General features: G+C 44.3%; 1 protein-coding gene across 8 annotated transcripts in view; it reads right to left on the bottom strand.

Moving 5' to 3' along the window:
• The window catches only part of DAB1 (DAB adaptor protein 1), a 413,827-nt gene extending 398,225 nt beyond the window's left edge, over positions 1-15,602 (bottom strand). For 7 of the 8 annotated variants that reach the window (XM_058030142.1, XM_058030150.1, XM_058030139.1 and 4 more), the window contains exon 1: positions 15,152-15,269. The gene's annotated coding sequence lies outside the window, so the exon portion shown is untranslated. Of the gene's footprint in view, positions 1-15,151; positions 15,270-15,536 lie in introns of those variants that run through there. The other variant, XM_058030141.1, reaches the window with a different exon arrangement.
• Between the last annotated feature and the right edge of the window lie 1,331 nt (positions 15,603-16,933).

Below are 16,933 nucleotides of genomic sequence, written 5' to 3' on the forward strand. Positions count from 1 at the left end.
ACTAATTTAACTAATTTAAAATAAAACTTCCACTAGGAGGAACACCTAAGAACTTACCCACATCCAAACCTAGAGCTTGCATAATTTTGTTACATTATTTAAAAAAATTCTTTCATTAGAATTTGGGATTGGGTTTTTTCCTTCCCTTCATAAGATCCTACTTAAAATCCTAAGGGATAAAACCTTTCTGTGGTCCTTCCACACTCTCACTAATTTTCTCCAAAAGCCTACAGTAATTTCCCTGAATAGCTTCCAAAATGAATCCCATAAAACAGCTTCTCTCACTGGAACTGCCTTATCTGTGGGTAAGTCAAAGGATCAACTCATTACAGAGCTTATTTGGGAAAAAAAAATTTCAAAAATAAAACAAACAAGCAAAAAAATGTTTGTCATTTTAAATTCATAAATACACATTTAAAATTCATAAATATACATTTTAAAGTGTGCATATCCTGAGCTGCAGGTGCCTTTCTGTGGGTTAGAAATTACCAAACCCAACACTCCATACAACCACAGCAGCTCCTCCTCATCCCAGAAAAGCAAGCCTGAGCCGGGGAAAATTCCAAAAAGCACTGAAATACAACCTTGCCAAAGATCCCAGGTGATGAGGGGTGGCAAGGAGGATCCCCAGGGCAGCCCAGGGCTCCTGGAAAGGTGAGCACAGCCCAGGTGGGGCTCAGAGCACACAGACACAGCTGGGAGGCTCGGGAGCCAAGCTGGAGTGGCCACTGCCAGCAGCAGCCTCTCCTTGCTAGAGCCACATCCCAGCATTGAAATAAAATAGCATAGAAATACCCTATTCTGTTTGTCACAGGGGACAAAGGCCTGGTGACAAACAGAGTAAGGTATTTTTAACCAATTCATGAAAACAGGAGACACCATGAAAGTTTTGGTAAAGGTTGCTGTGCTACATCAATGCTATTGCAGAGTAACACAGATTATGAGCTCCTTTTCTTGTACATCTCAACAAATTAAATTCCAATATTTATTTGTCTTAGGTTGAAAGATGCAGTTGGTTTACATTTTCCATTTCAAAGCTGGCTCCTGCCTTCCTTAGCAGACACCTCTCTTTTCAAACCAGGGCATTACTGACCTGTTCAGCACAGCTATGTTTGGTATGGCAACCAAATAGTTTGAATAAAATCTGAATTTGCAAACCAGCTTTGCTGTTTAATGTATTGTGGGCACAACTTCTAAATCATTAATTCCACTGAACACAACAACACAAGGTTCAGAAAGCACTGCTCACTCTTAGGTGCACAGGCTGATAAATTACTGTGAACTTGTGAAAGGCAGCTGAAGCTCTGTGATAAATCAGTGTCATCACCTGGTCACAGACACCCAGAGGGGGCTGAGCAGCAGAATCAAGGTGCCATCCCCACACCTCTGCAGGGTGATGATGTGTGACATGCTCTGCTCCTCAGAGCTCTCTCACCACAACCTTTCCCACGACCTTCCCTCAGCACGGAGCGCTGGGGATGAACCAGCCCTGGTGTTTGCCCTGTGCTCCCCAAGCTCCTCGTGGAGAGCAGAGGCCTCAAAACAACACAAATTAAACAAATCTGTTACCCAAGGCAGCAGAACCAACACCTAAAGCAGCTGCAGGATCAGACTGAATCCTACACACCTCTCTGGTCTCCCCACACCTCATGGATGGGAAGCAACACTGACAACTTAATCCTAAATCAAACTTTTTAGCTCAAAAACTTATTAACCACCACTCCTTTATTATAAAGGAATAACCCTAGACTCTTTGACTACAAACAACTCAGACTCTTAAAAATTTGCTACAGGGAAATGCATTTTTGAATCAGATCAGAGCAAGGCTCAGAATCTCAGCTCTCTTTGTTCCAGGATGCTGCGAGGATGAATCCGGGCAGGGGGTGGAGGGGGAGTGTTATGAGCAAGCTGGCTCAACTGATTTCTTGTAAATACCATAAAAATGAACACTTGACCATAATCTATGAATTGGATATAAAGAGAGAAAATAACTCTTAGAGAAATGAGTGTTTTTAAGTGCATCTTGAGCATCAAATGGGAGAAAACATTCATGAATTTTTCCATCATGGTGTGAAGCATCGTGTCAGGCAGGATCAACCCCATAAAATTATTTTGTGACAATGCATGTAAATGGTTTTAACATTCTCAATCCCTCCAAAGCAAGAGCAAAGACTACCCAAGCCATCTGAGAGTTCAGAATTGAAATAGGGCCTTTGAAGAGATTATTTGCAGACTAATCATATATTTTCTCATGGAAGCATTCAACAATTTGAAGTACCATATTCACATAGCACATTTTGCCTTAGCACATAGCACAATTACCTCTGAAAGAGCCACTGAAAAATTATACACTGTGTAGACAAGAATATATCTAAATGATATGCATGTCTAACAGAAATAGATTATTTTCAAGGGGTCCTAAACCCAGCTTTTCCATTTGTTCATGCAACTGCATGCAATAATGATTTTTGTATAAGAATCAATGCATTTCAATCAGATACACACAACTGATAGGCCTTTCTGTTTGCTCATTTTTTAATCTTTATATAAAAATTTAAAATAAATAGATATTTAAAGCTATCTCCCTTCAACTCCTCATTCATGAAACATCCTTGAACTTTGGGTCTTACTGAAGCAACTGACTCTTAGATGCACCAACAGGCAGAATCTCCAAATTGGCTTGCAGTAACTCCTTTAAAAAAATAAATGAAAAAAAAATTCAAAACCTACACCCAAACAAAAATCCCCCAAACTCACAGCATCTTTTAAATTTTCTTTGTCTGTGTGAGGAGTGCATTAGATCAGATAAGGGATATTAAATGGCCTTTAAGGCTGACAGCAAAGAGCAGCTCTAATGGGAGTCCCAAATTGTGCTGCCAGCAATCCAGTGTACTTACAAAACAGCAACATCAAGATGCCAGAACTCTGCCATGACCTATATTTCCTGCAAACCAATTTTCTTCTTTGTAGGGTGGATGGAAAGAATCCAAGTGCTATTTAAGTTCCTTTTCTTTCTGCTGGAACTATGCCTTATCATACACATTTTTCCTACACCCAACTTTTCTGTGCCCTACAGCTTTTAAAGCAGGAATTATCTACAGTCTATTTATTATAAACAGTAAATACTGCAAAATCGTGTTTAGGCAACAATTATCAGGTGAGACCAGAATTCTTTGTATCTAATTTCCACACTTTTAAAGGAAACCAAACCCCTTAAAGGGGAATATTAACAGAAGAAGAGTGTTATTAGAGAGGGATACAGGCCACATGTTCCAAGGAATTTCTGTGGATTCGTTACTGATGATGCCAAAATTTCCAACATATTTATATTTATACTTATATTTATACTTATATTTATACTTTCAGGGGGTTATTCTTTTGCTTATTCCCATGCTATGGGGGAAAATTGTATCCTTTAAGGAGAACATTCAAATCAAGACATTTCTAGAAAAAAGGAAGTATCTGTCCAATTTCTTTGACCCCCACTGCCTGTGATACCCTTATAAATTCCATTTTCGCCTCCAACAGAGGAACTTTGCTCATTTGTTACACACACTCTGCTCAGAGTAGTCAACAAAACACCTGAAAGGATTCATGATAATCTTGTTTTCACCACCCCACCCCCCCCTTGCAGCTATCCTTGCCAAATGCAAACTCTCCCCCTCAGGCAGGGAAATTTGGAATCAGAACACCTGATGCAGCTTTTATTCCAAAATTGTCTCACGTGTGTTGAGTGTCAAAAAGAGCCATGTTGTGCCACAGCACCCACTTGTCTCAGGAAAATTGAAATTGCTCAGTGTCTAACACTTTGAATGATTTCCCAACTTCTCACTTGCCCCATCTGCTCCTCTCAGCTCAGTTTGATTTGTTTTAGCCTTTGTGTCTGCAGTGGCACCAACAAAACTGCAGCATCACTGCAAGCTCCTCTGCTATGGAGCAGTGCCAAGGCTCTCAGATTCAGCCTCCTCCAAGAGAAAAGCACCAGAAAAATAAAATTTCTGCCTTGTTCTGTTGTCTCTCCCATCCTCCAACAGAATCACAAGCAGCTCTCCTGCTCCAATTCTGAGCTCTAAAATAATATCCCACCTACAAAATAACCAACGTGGCAATTACAAATCAGATGCCCACAGAATATAGCAAAGCACATGAATGCCACATCTCAGCCCAAATTTTACTCTATTTGTTGCCCCAATTAGCTAAGGAATTAAGCAAAACCTACTTGAGTATATATAGGATTTTGTTCTGTGCTGTTAGTACAGTACACAGATACCTTCAAAACAAAAATACTTTCCAGCATTTAATAAACTGGGATTGTGAAATCAGACGTAGAACTTGAAAATAGGTGGGAAAATTGATAAAAAACAATAGGAGATATACAACATGAAAGGGGGTTTTTGGTTAAGGCAGTGCACAAGGTGGGCAGTCACAGTGCTGTCCCTGAACTGCAATGGAATCTGGATATACCCACCCAAGGTTTTAAAAAGAACCTTAAATATGATGGAAGAAAGATCTTAGAAATAACCACATGGGAAAAAAAGCCATAATCAGTCCATACAACTGTCCATTTAAAAAGACTCAGCTCAGACTGAGCAGAATCTTAACAAAAGAAACTAAAAATCCCCAGATTCACACTCGTTCACCTTCCCACAGCAGAGTCAGCAAGCAGAGCAGTGAGGGCCCACAAGGGTGCAGATGCAGCTGAGAGTAGGGAATCACTCCAAGACTCTCCCTTGGGAGCCACCAAGCACTGAATATATCATTTTGTACAGAGAAAAGCAACTGATGGGGAGCAGCACCCACAGCTCACACCCCAACGTGTGTTTCTATCACTGCGAGCACCAAGCTGACAAGAGCTCACAACTCCAAGACAGTGATGTCAAGTTGCCTTAGGTTTACTCAAAAGAAGGTCTTTTCTCAGTGAAAAAATATTTCAATTTCTCCAAAACCTTGGCATTCACTTCTTCAAGGGCAAAGTACCAACAACACAAAAACAAGAGGCTTGGCCTGGTGTTTGTCAGAGATGTTCAGGATGGATCAGGTAAGCAGGAATTTCTGCCTTTCTTAGGAAAGCACACAGTGAGGTACCAACACACACAACCCCTGGCACCAGCTCCACCCTGCTGAATCCCTCAGCTGGAATTCCTCACAGTGCCCTCAGTGGGATATTCTTTCCCCAATGTTCATTCTTTTCTTCTGGTGAAGGTAACAAAGCCCAGCTCCACAATCCCAAAGATGTGTGGCTGTAACGTTTCCCAAGTCACTGAACACTGCAGCAAGCTGAGCAGCCAGGCACAAAGGTGGGCAGGTCCTGAATTTGGGAATGGTGTGCAGCAGTCATTGGGAAGTAAATGAGGCAGAAAGTGAGTTAGCCAGACAACTGCAGGGCTAGGAGAACAATGAGGTGTGGGAGCTGCAGGGGAAGCAAAGGTGAGCACAAACAGAGAGCCAGCATTGACATCTGCAAGGTAAAATATTGTGTTTGCAGCTAGAAGAGAAATCCTCCTGGCACAAGAGGGAGAGCTCCTGTGAAAGTCTTTGGCACAGCAGTGAGTGTGTGTGTCCATTCTGCTTCTTCAGTAAACAGGGAAAATAAATCAGGACACATACCAAATTAACCAGCTTCAGTGGACATGCCATTTCCCTCCATAGATCACAATTTCTCCCATCTCTGTTTCTATTTGTTGACAGCTAAAATATGCTACTCCGTTCCCTAGTTTGTATTTTTTAAATCAGGGCTCTGTGATCTCCTTGCCACTCTTAGCAGCCCCAATGAGGAAACCTTGTGGGTTACTGCTTTATTCCACAGCACCCTGAAAGAAAATCTGCCAGCCAATGTCGCCAGCCAAATGCAAAATACATTATTAATGAAATTAGAGCAAGGAACCTTTTTGTATGCCTCTTTTATTAAATAATTCCAAGTGACTCCATTGCACAATTACAGCATCTGAACTTTGCTTTTTAAATGTTGCCATGTGTAATCTCCACTGTGTATTTGCACTTGAAATGGTAATCTGAAGGCAACAGAGTCTGCAATAAGTGGAATTATTAATGAACTCTATTCTATGTCCTACCACTAAGAAACATTCCCTAGGGCCCTGCATTAGGTGACATTCTTACTTCACTATTAAGATTAATATTCTATTTCTTCAAAATTTGCTTACAAAAAGTTACCAAAACAGACAAGCATTTCCACAGAAAAGCAACCTATTTCAAGGACAACCATTTAGAATTAAAACAGCTTCCTCAATCTCCAGAATGAGAAAGAATTGAGCAAACAGGAACAACAGTGATATTCAGCCCAGATCACTACTCCACAGGGGAGGAATTCCTGGTGGCCTGTGGTTGGGCATGAGATAACCTGAGCAACCTGTGAAAGCAAAAGGCAAAAATGCAAAGGAAATAAAGAAAATGCCCAGTCAGCCCAGCTCACCATCATCAGGGAAGGGTTCTGAGTTGCTCATGGAATTGGTAATGGCCTTCCATGTCTCAGCAACCTGTGCAAATCTGGCTCAAGCCGATAATGATCAAACCTAATTACAACCTGACAGCCCTCAGTGGCTTATACAGTGCTTAAGATTTTATCACAAGCCTCATGATATTTAGTGTTCTTCTTTAAGCCCTAATTCCTCATGTCAAGCAATTACCCAAGGTTCTCCACTTCCAATAAAAATGGAGCTTCCATGCTGTGAGACTGGAACAAAGCTTCAAATATGACCTAAATGGAATCTAATGGCTTCTAAACTTCTTTATTTTTTTTAATATATACATTTAAAATTTTGCTGGGTCCTTTCACAAACTTTAGAGCTGGGTGCAGATGGATACAGACATATCCAACACAACTGCTGGATAAGAACAAGCAGCTCCAGCAGAGAGATTATTACACTGTCAAACACCAAGGGTAGAGCACCTAACACTGAGTAAGGGAAATAACAGACCTTAAACCAAAGTCACTGCTTAAAACTACAGCAAAATAAACTAGGCACAACCAATTTTCTACACCTTTGCAACACCAGGTGCCTTGCTAGAAGATAACACCTCTCCTCCAACACTGCTGTGTGCCTCTTAAAAGCAACTTCTTCTGTGTCCCACACTCAGCCTTGACTCAAGAGAACAGCAGGGAGAGATGAACTGCTCCACACTGGATTTTGGCTGAGTTCCTCACCTCTGTGTAAGAAATCCCTTCTGGCTGGGAGCAGAGTGAGGCTGGCCCTGTGTACACCAGCCTTGGCTCCCTGGCAGGCACCAAGAGCACCCACAGCTTGAGATAACTCACCAGAACACATCTGTGAGCCTGGCAGAAGCAGTGTCAGCCCCAGTGTGGGCCCTCAGTTGCACCACAAACTCTTCAGGAGATTGTTTGGTCTGTGTTTGGTTTTAGCACCCTCAACATCCCGAGGCACTGAGCTCTGCTGCAGAACATCACCTGTGTGAGGTGTCCTTCCTCTCACACTGTGTGACACCCTTCACTTCATTAAATGGAAAAGACAATTCCTTATTCAGCTCCCCAGAGGGGTTTAATAAGGTTTCATCAGAAGTCTTTATCAGAAGTCCTCTCTTTCCTGGACTAACCTTCTCCTGTTCCTTTCTTATGCTGGGCTGACATGAAAGCTTTATCTAGTCTATTTTCACCCAGAAAATAGACATTCAGCTAAAAATGTCTCATTTTTGTTTCCATAAAACAGTTCTTGCCTTCCTAACTTACCTGTCCAACCCAAATCCAGCACAGCAGTACAGAAGCTTTACCAGTCCAGAGAATTTACCCACCTACTCTATTTTTCTTCCAGATTATACTGAGAAGACACAACTGTAGAGAATTCAAATGACATAGCTCAGAAGAAAAATTAGATACACATGACTTGTAAATTGAGATGTCCCTGGCCCTGGACCAGGGAAACCTCTAAGTCCATCACATCAAACCAGCAGGCAAGAATTTTGATAATGCAATCAGAGAGCTGGTAAAGCTTCAATCCCTGATCTGCTGCCACAGCCAGAAGGGGGAATATTCACTGCAACTCTTCTGTCTTCATTCTGCCCATTTCAGACTTGATTCCTAAAGGAACCTCAAATCTGCTTAATCAAAACTGAAACACTTCAGACACTGTGGACAGCTGACCTTTACAGAAATGATTCTATTTCAATAATATGTAATAAATTATGCACTGGTATCCCAGATATGTTAGGTTGTGTAAGGACAGCAGGGATGCTCCAAGGCTTCCCTTTTCTCCCATGGGTTTCAATGGCTCTGAGAAAAGCAATATATTTGCTCTACCAAAGTGGGATTATGATTTGAGAAAGTGATGTCCTGACCCCATCAACCAAACTCTCAGTAAAAATTCACAATTACACCTCCACTGACCACAGGGCAGCTGTTGGAAGGTCTTTTTTTATGGAAAACCACCATGGATTTAACTGACCCCAGCATTGGCCATGGAGAGCCTGCTCTCAGCCCTAACTAAGGCTTTACTCCACCTTTACACAGACCTCCAGTGGGCCAAAGCCTTTTCCACATAAAAAATACTGAACTAATATAATTTAAAGCATGAATTTAAGCTCATTTGAAGGGCTGCAAAGCCAAGTGAAGGCATGGTTATTTCAACAGTAAAGCTGCAAATCTCAGTTTAGCCTCAGCCCACTAAAGGCTTCTAAAAGTTAAATCTATATAAACCAGTCCTAATCTCAAAGATGTTTCTGATAAGAGCCTGTACCAGCTTAAGAATGTAGAGAAAAATAAATCAATTTAAAGTGACACTTGTTCAGTGATCATGCACATCTCAAAACTGTGACTGGAAGGACTTTGGTCTACTGACAGTAATCACACACTTTAACACAAGCCCAGCATCATCTCTTCATTCACCAGACAAATGAAATTTCATGTTGGAAAACAGTAATGACAACAGTTAATATTTCCAGTAATAAGTTATCCTCACAGAGAGCACTTGACCTTCATTGTAATTCCCACACAGCTTGCAGTAAACCACCTGAGTGTGTATAAAATGTAATGAATAAAGAAATATTAAAAACGATAGAATGTTATTAAAGTAGGTCACAATTCAAACAGCACAATTACTGAAACAACGATGTTTGAAACTACATCACTCCCAATCCTTCCCACACTGCATGAGCTACTCTATAATTTATTTTGCCTAACAACAGCTTCTGCCCATATTGTCTCTCTTTATCCCCAAAGACTCTTTTAATGCAGCCCACTGTGCCACATGACAGCACAATGCCCACACGAGCCATGAAATGTCACAGATCACAGCTTCACACCTGGCCAACACAACACGCTCATCCAATCCTTGCATGCAGTGGAAACATTTGTGCTCATTTTGTGGGTCAGGCTACAAGAGGCAGATGGAATGGGCACTTCATTTCCATGGGGGGGTCCCTAAGCACATTCACTTTGGTTATGAGGGACAAAACCCAGCCTTGCGCAGCTATAAGACATTATTATTTTAAAAGAAGAGAAAAAGTGGTTTCCTCTGAGGCTTTTGGACAATTATCATGATTCTTTTTGACCCTTAACGTTATATTCCACATGTTCTGAACATTCTTGAAAAGCTCAGTTGGGCTTTTGGCTCACATCCTGAGAGGAGATGACCATAACTAAGATACACCAGTAAGTTAAAGCAAGTCTGACAGTAACAGAGTGCTGAGACTCTCCCCAGCACTCACCCCTGTGAAATCCCACAAATTCTGTAGGAAATGCACCACAGCAGGTCAGAGTGGTCAGCTCTTTAATTTTAACCAGAAATCCAGGACGAGTGCATGTAGATATTGGCTTTACCCATCATTCTACAGACAACAAAACAACCTAAACTGTCCCCAAAACCACAAAAACATGGAAAGAAAAATCCTTGGATACAAAATGTATTATTTGATACATATTTTGAGCATTTTAGAATATTGACATTGATGTTACCATGAGAGTTTTGGGGAAATTCCTATATAAACAGCAAAAATCTTTGCTACAAGGAAAGTATTAACCCTGTTAGTAATAATAATCTTTCAATTATTTGTGTTGCACATGAGTATCAGTGGCATGTGTGGGTTAGAAGCACAGCCTACCTATATTGGATCTTGCAGGAAAACCAAATCTTAGGACAGGTTTTCCAGTAGAAAAAGAAAGGGGCGGGTGGGGGGGGGGAATATCTACTACAACATTGCTCTTTTTGTTAACAAAATTATACAGTAAAGTCTGGATGCATATCTAATTTTATCTCCCAGCATCTGCCACTGCCTCATGACCTCTAAGATAGTCTGCAAGCATGTTGATAAACAGATTAAAAGGTAATTCAATGGTACAGAGCAGTCCTCTGAGTTCCCAGAACAATATTTGACTGAATCATACCGAACACACCATCCCTGAACCTCCAAAGGAAGAGGAAGGCCCTTCTCCCCCCTTGCAGAGAAGCAAACTGCCATCCTACTCTTTTCCTTGCCTGAATACCAAAAAGCACCAATATAAAAACACATTTGTAAGCAGACACTGAATTTTTACAGAGAAGAACTGCCTGTTTGCTTGTTTACTTCAGAAAGGATTCAAGTTCAGATAACTAAATGGAAAATCGTGATTGTAGAGAAGAAAATATTTTGTGCATCCGCTCCTTTCTCCTGGAATGCCAGGTTCAATAAGATTTATCACATTTACTATTGACAGATGATTCCTCCATCCACTAGTCCTCACAAAACAGGGAAGAAACGTGGCAGCCTGTGCTTAGGGAAGGAGGGAATTGTGCCCATGGCAGGAGGTTGGAATGAGTTGATCTTTAGGGTCCCTCCCAATCCAAACCATTCTGTGATTCCATGCCATGGCCAGTTGAACTGTAGGGAATCTTTTCCACATGAAGATCTCTTAAATTGGAATTGGGCTTTGATGTGCAATGCTGAGAATTGGGATTTCCTTCTGACTCAGCAGCTCAGGGTGAGGAAAACCCAAGGCCAGGTGGAATTGCCAGGCTGGTGTGCCCAGAGAGCCCTGACCCTGTGGGAGGAAAGCAGATTGACTGAAGCAACTCATCGTGAAGGAAGGCAAAGCATTCACTTCATCCTCATGAAGAAGTGAGAGCTCAAGCTTTCAAGTGAGATGTAAAATAGAGCCCTGACCATTCATCGTCATTAAAGATCCCACAGAAATCCCCACAAGAGTGAAAATGTTAACTAACATGTCCTGGCCAATATCCAACTCGGATAATTGCATTCTGCTTCCTAAATTCCCCTTGCAGTTTCAATTGGATTAGTTTTTCTTCATTTCTCTTCCCTAAACCCCTCCTGCACAATGTTTCCAGCCCGGAATGGCTGCTGGATTCCACTCCAGAGGTGTGTGAATTATCAGTGCTGGGCAATCCCAACATACATTTTGGATATATTAGTCAGGGAAAACACTCTCTGAGCTGGAGTAATCCCCTCACCTCTCACTGAGGAGCATTTAACTTTACAAATGAGAAATCCCTCTGATGTTAGTAGGATTTTTTTTTTCTATTTTTTTTCCTAAAATATTGCCCTGCAAGGAATGGCACCAAAGCAGCCTCCTACCAATTAGGAAAGTCCTTTTCTGGGCCATATCCTCAGCTTGAGGAACCAGCTGCACTTGCTTTGACTTCAGCAGGGCTCTGCTACATTAAAACAGGAGTAAATATTCATACAGTGTTTTTTTCACTAAGTCACTCATGTTTAAATGTTGGAAGAATCAAAGGAGTTGGCTGTTGAGTGCATCAATCTGTGGTTATAAAAGAGGAATATCAGAATGTATTCTCATTCCTTGTAACTGGCTTGCAAATCTTCATGCTATTTTAAAGGGAAGCTGGAGGTTCTTTAAGTTGGCATACTGATGAAAAATGAAAGTGCTGTGAAATATGAATCTCCTGTTGCGTGCTATGTGTATTCTACTGTAAATACTCACAATAGTGTAGAGGCAGGAAAAGTCCTGACCCGCTGCATTTTATGAAACAGGAGGAGCAAAGGTGATTTATGTGCATAAAAGCAAAAACTGACAAGCCTTTGATTTTCTTGCAGAACAATCCCAAAATGATTGTCAAGACTGCTTAGGTTTTTTGCCCTCTGCACCTCCTGTAATAGGACCATTTTATCCAACACTCTGTTTTATAGACACTGTGTATAGGGTCATTTCCACCTGCTATCCAGGTTACTCAAAAGAATACTTCTCATTCCCAATTCCAAGAGCTCTTAGCAGTGTTGAGATTGGCTTGTTTTCACTTCCAGCCTGCTCCTGCACCTCTGGTTAAGCACAAACCCACCAACACACCACTTATTCCTTCTTTAGAGCTCTGAAAGCAGAAGGAATTGCAGACAGGCTGCAGTCAGAAAAATGGGGAGCACAGGGAATACAACCCTCCTGGAATTTTCTCCTGAATATCCCAACCCTCCTCCTCCTTCCCTTGCAGGAGGTGTCACTATTTGTCAGCTCCACACTGGGCTGGCTGCAGCATCATGCTGAATTCCCTTGACAAAGTGTGGATGGAACAGGGGGATGGGAAACCTCCAAGAGCATCCTGCTTCATGCCTAGTGAAGGGTATGGGATTGAGTGAGGAAATCCAGAGGGTGAGTACCAGGCACCAGCATGGCTGAGGCTCACCTGATGGCTCTGCAAAGGGATCTTTAGGTCAGCATCAGATGGTTAAAGAAGCACAGGGTGTGTTCCTGATGTGCAGCACACACAGGACTTTGATAAGGGCAGAGCTGATCACCAGAAATCACTGACACATTTCTTTCACCTGCTGCCATTCTGGGTACCAGCCTTGACTCCAGCTCAGCTCCTTTGGCACACAGCTGGCATCCACATGGGAAGAGACACCTTTCCTCCACCATAGGCTCCTCTGCTCCCATGGTTTTGCTCCAGTGGAGAACTGGGCATGAGCTGGAGAACTTTGAGGTTTGCATCCTTATGGTAAGTAGTGCCAAGATTATACAGCATTTACAGCAAACACAAGATGGAAAGTGTAGTCCTCCCACTGAAACTGAATTTCAAAAGTGTACAACTGTTTATCTATTGCCTTGGTTTCACAAACAATCTGAAGAAAAGACTGGAGTGAGATGTCTCTTTCAGCCACTCCTTCCTTCCCACTTTGATTTCTTTTTAGGATTACCCTATGTGGAGTGGAAATGTTTCCACTCTTGTGGTCTGAAACAGCCACTGCCATGACAATCAATAAAAATTAGCATGACCACAGGAACTACAGAAGCTTGGGATTAGTGAGATCTAAAAACGGATGGACATCCCTACCCTCCTCTCTGCATCTTGAGGAACCCTTCTGAAAACCTGATCATAAACATTTTAATTCTCTGTCAGCTCTCTGGAGAAAATCATTACAGAGGCAAAATTACAGAGCAATGAGTGCCACTCTGCTATAAGTGTCTGTCAGTCAAGCAGACATCACCCCACAGTCACCCCCAGCATTCCCATCCTCCAACCCAGAAAAAAGGGGGAATGCTGGGCATGGAGAGCTTGCTTGGAGCACTGCTCAAGTGATCAGGCCAAAGCTGTAATCAGCCAGTCAGTGGCACAATAGCTTTATTCTTTATTTATTAGTCTGTCTCCCCTCTCTGGTTCAAGCAGTTTATACACTTAATTCAATTTCAAGAGCTATATGTTTGTTTACTAGAGCAAACAAAAGCCAGTAATGAAGAGCTGTAGTTAAAGAGAAGTAACCAAACTGCTTGTCTTCTGCTCAAAATTAATCTTTTAGCAACAGATATTGACATTAGAAGCTTAGCTCCATGTGTGCCTTTCACACCTGCCAAGCACACACAGAGAATTTGGTGTGAACTCACTGAAGGATAGGTGCTTTCAGCATGATATCCCAAAGAAACCATCCAAAACCTAGTGGGGTTCCTCAAAGCAAACCTTGATCCATCAATTTGCCAACACCATCAACCTCAGGAATTTCTTTCCCTTTTATCTCTACTCTGACTTGCCTTCATCCCTTGCAGCACCAGAGACAGAGTAAACCGTACACAGAGGAGAATGATGGAATCATCTACCACTGCACCCTGCTTGGGTAAGGAAAGGCATTGAAGCTGGACACCTCTCTGCCAATTGAAGGGAGAAGGAAAGGGGAAAATAAATCACCAAAAAACCAGAAAAACCTGTTGCTAAAATAAATTCATCACAAATAAAGCCTTGGGTTTGGAGCTTTGCATCTTTACATTTTGGGTTTAGATTTACCGCTCACATGAACGTCTACAAGCAGTTTGACACCACAATTTAAAAAAGCACAGTCAATTGAGCCCAGATTCTTTAAATGCAACATAATCACTTCCCACAGAACTACTGAAGTCTACTGAAAACATAGCTGCAGCATTAGAGGGTTATTTGCTCCAAGGACCTTTTTAATATGGCTGTATTGTAATACTGCAGTGCAAGAGCCTCTCCAGCCATAAAAAGGAATTTAGCTCAGAAACACAACTTGTGGGCAATGAAAAACACATTTGCTTCAATTTGCTATCGTTTAATAATAGCATTATTTAACAAGATCAGTTAAAACAACCAGCCTCAGAAGACACAGCAGTGCACTTCTTCTCTCGAGACTCCGAGGGCACTGAAATGAAATTCATTCTGCAAACCAAACATTCAAAGCAACCAGTACCACTAGAAAGACCATATTTAAAGGGAGAAAAACATTTAGTGACTGACCAGAAAAAGACAACCCCTCTCTATATCCCCAGACATGCACATTTTACTTTCAAGCTGCTACACGTTTCACTGGCAAGGAAAATAACAGTCTTCCCCTAGAAGTAACATATTTGTCATTACACTTTTGTTTCCATTCAAAATCAAGAACACACTGAATTTGCACACATTGGGAAGCAGCTACCAAGATCTGGGTGTATTCTGTATCACATCACTAGTCAAACCCCATATATCCTCACATAATTATTTTTCTACACGGTTATGCCTAATTGGCCACTAACCTCCCAGATTAATCATCTACATTACAAGAAGGCGTCGAGGAAAAGGTAGAAGGGCAGCAAAATATTTATTCCGGCTGTAAATATAAAACCAAGAGGGGACAGCTGGTTCAAGTTGCCCCTTCCCGGCTGGCACGCAGAGGTGGATGGCGAGAAAACCCTGCTCGAGAGTCTCACACACACAGACACACACACAGAGATAGAAAGGAAGCGGTGTCTCACGTTCGTTCCCGGCTCGGCTCGGCGATGCTCACTAGGGCTCTAAGTTGCGGGTGCCCGGCTGTGGAAGTGTTAAATCCCCGCGCCCGGCCCCGAGGCAGCGCGGCTCCTGCGGCCGAGCCGCCGCTCGCATCCCCGCCCGCACGTCCCGGCCGCGCAGCGCTGCCCGGCAGCAGGCGAGGCGGCACCGCGCTGCCCGAGCATCCCTCCCCGCCTCCTCGCGGGCTCCGCCGCGCCAGCGCCTCCCTCCCGGCGGAAAAACTTTGCGCTCAACTCCGCCGGGCTCCGGGGGCGCCGGGACCCGCTCCGCGCACGGCGGCACCGGCAATGGGGCGGCCGCGGGCGGCTCCCCCCGCGCAGCCCCGCGGTTCCCCGCGCCTCCTCCTACCTGCAGCCGGCGCCGCTCCCCGCAGCGCCCCGCTCGTGCTCATCCTCATCACCATCCTCCTCCTCCTCCTCGGGGATGCGCGCCCCGGTGCCTCGCTGGCTGCGGAGCCTGCGCGGGCGGAGGCGGCTCCGGGCCCGCGGCGGCAGCGCCGGTTCCCCCGCAGCCCCCGCGCTACCGCATCCCCCCAATAGCGGCGAGAGGGAGCCCCCGCCCCGCCCGGGCCGCGGGCAGGGGGCGGCGCCCGGCGGGGACCCCCCTCCGCAGCTCCGGGCCCCCTCCGCAGCTCCAGCCCCGGACTCCTTCTCCTTCCCCCTCTGAGGGTACGCGGCTCCCAACCCGCTGCCCTCCCGCTGGAAGCCCACCGGCCCCGGCAGCACCTCTCACCATGGCCCGGTCCGGCTCGGCCCGGTGCCCGTCCCTGCTGCGGCCGGAGCTGAGGGAGCCCTTCCAGCGCCGGGGCGGCCGCAGCGGGGCCATCGCCTCACGGCCGGGGGGCTGCGGGCACCGGCTGCCCCTGGGAACCGGCACACCTGGGCCCGCGGCATCCCCGCCCGGCCGTGATGAGACACCGGGCGGCACCTGGGCCATGAGGTGCGCTGGGCAGCGCAGGTTGGTGCCTCACATCACTGAAGGCACCAAGAGGCGTTCTGGGCCCAGCCCATGCTGCCTGCTCCTCCTTGGGATCCTGCCTGGCTATCCCACAGAGGCTCCTTCCTGGCTGCCGTCTCCCCTGTGCAGGAAGGTGTCTGCTCCTGATGCTTGAAAATGGACTTTGAAGGCAGAAATACTTTTGAGTGACAGCTTATAGCCACGGTAGATGCAGCTTGCCTTGCTGTTCTCAGATGGATGTTAAGTGTTTCTCTGGCAAGCTCTGACCTAAGCCAGCTCTGTCAATAGGTGCCCGGCCTGCTGGGCAGTGCTCAGGAAGGAGAATTACAGTCTGCGTAATGTATACACAGATCTATTTCTTGCTCTTCCTTGTCCACTCTTTCAATGGGATGTCACCAAACAGCAATGTTAATCCCTGGCAAGGAAGAAATTCACGCGTGAGCTCGCAAAGCACAGCAGTGAGACAGCGATTAAAGTTTCTGTCTAATTCTAGGAGATCAAGCTTGTAATAGCTGGAGAATGAGACTTAAGCTGCTTTACATATTCCTTCATATGTAAGATCATTAAGGCATCTCTGGTTATTGTACCTCGTGACAGAGGGAGGTGTTAATAGTTGCAAAACTCGGTGGCTGTGGGCATGTGCCATGTGACAGGCTATTAACCTTTTGTCACTGTGACCGGACACATTTGACTAAACCACTTTTTCTGGCCCCAATCTCTTACCTGCTCTCCTGTGTCACGTATTTATTGCAGGAGTAACAGCTCTTCCTGCTTAATGGGCTCCTTCC

The sequence above is a fragment of the Melospiza georgiana genome, chromosome 9 (genome assembly GCF_028018845.1).
Source record: "Melospiza georgiana isolate bMelGeo1 chromosome 9, bMelGeo1.pri, whole genome shotgun sequence".
Classification (NCBI taxonomy): Eukaryota; Metazoa; Chordata; class Aves; order Passeriformes; family Passerellidae; genus Melospiza; species Melospiza georgiana.